Consider the following 1,254-nt stretch of genomic DNA (forward strand, 5'->3'; position numbering starts at 1 on the left):
GGGTTAAGTTGTATCGTCAGAATTTCCCATCGTGCTTTTAGTTTGTTCAGCTGGTAAACTGAAGCTTCCTCTAAAAACTACACCATCTGGCTCTCACGAGCATTTGATCACAGTATTGAGTCAGAAAGTATTTCTAACCAGCATGCACCTTGTGATGATGAGCTTATTGCTAGTGTGGTGATCTACTGGTTTAGCAACAGGAAATTAATGGAAATTATTTCTGTTTCTACAGATTCTACTTCATCTGTGTGTCTGCAGTGCTGATACACAAAGGTGAGCATCTGAATGACATATTTAATATTCATGTAAAACATTTACTGGATTGTAATATTTCTAGATTGTTTTATTTTGTTTATACCCTTGAAAAGGTTTTAAACAAGTTAATACCTGTTTTAGAATTTTTAGCAAAATGTGTCAAATATATTTTGTATTTAAAATTTAACTAAAGTATGTTTTTTGCCATGAATTGCCAAATAATCTGGCATGGCATTAAAACAAACAAACAAAATTCATTTTATGAATGTTATATTGTGTATTTACAGTTACAGTTTGTGTGATTTCAGTGTGCCTGCAGGTCACAGTAGAGGGTGTTATTAGTGGTTCTGTTCTCCTGCCATGTTCTTCAGCTGAACATGATTGTAAACCTCAAGACATTGATGTGTTTTGGAGACACAATGGTAGCAAGATTGTGTTTGATATAATCAAGGGTAAAAATTCAGTAGAGCAACAGGAGCCACGATACAAGAACAGAACTGAAACTTTCCCTGAAGAGTATAAGGGAGGAAACTTCAACATCAGACTCACTGCTCTCAATCATGCTGATGCAGGAAAATACACCTGTCTCATCGCACACTCATCTGAACATAAGACTGTGGAGCTGATCATCAACTGTGTGTAGTAATGGTTCATTGATATGTTAATAAAAAAAATAAGTTTGCTAGTAATGTTTTGTTCAGTCTGAATGCTGATGTATAAACATTACAGACAGATCTGTTGCATTTGTCACATTGCAGCAATCTTTTTCTTTCTTTCTTTCTTTCTTTCTTTATTTGCAGAGCCAACAACAGAAAATGGAACCAAATCAGCTGATCAAGAAACCCAAAAACCAGAAACAGATGTGGTGACATTGTCATCTTTGCTCTGGGTTTAAATCATAGTAGCTGTATTAATATTAATAATGCTTATAGCCGGTTTCATCATTGGCTGTAAAAAAAAAATTCAAGCTGCTTTATTCTCTCCTGTCATGACTGAAGA

The 1,254-nt window shown here is 34.8% G+C and overlaps 1 long non-coding RNA gene across 1 annotated transcript; it reads left to right on the forward strand.

Annotated features, from left to right (window-relative positions):
- The first annotated feature begins 225 nt into the window (after positions 1-225).
- LOC107757311 (uncharacterized) lies at positions 226-1,240 on the forward strand. Its single transcript, XR_001641923.1, has 3 exons — positions 226-273; positions 564-890; positions 1,056-1,240. It is a non-coding gene; the product is annotated as an uncharacterized LOC107757311 (long non-coding RNA).
- The last annotated feature ends 14 nt before the right edge of the window (positions 1,241-1,254 follow it).

This window comes from Sinocyclocheilus rhinocerous, unplaced genomic scaffold (genome assembly GCF_001515625.1).
Source record: "Sinocyclocheilus rhinocerous isolate Xijiao unplaced genomic scaffold, SAMN03320098_v1.1 scaffold38892, whole genome shotgun sequence".
NCBI classification, from domain to species: Eukaryota; Metazoa; Chordata; class Actinopteri; order Cypriniformes; family Cyprinidae; genus Sinocyclocheilus; species Sinocyclocheilus rhinocerous.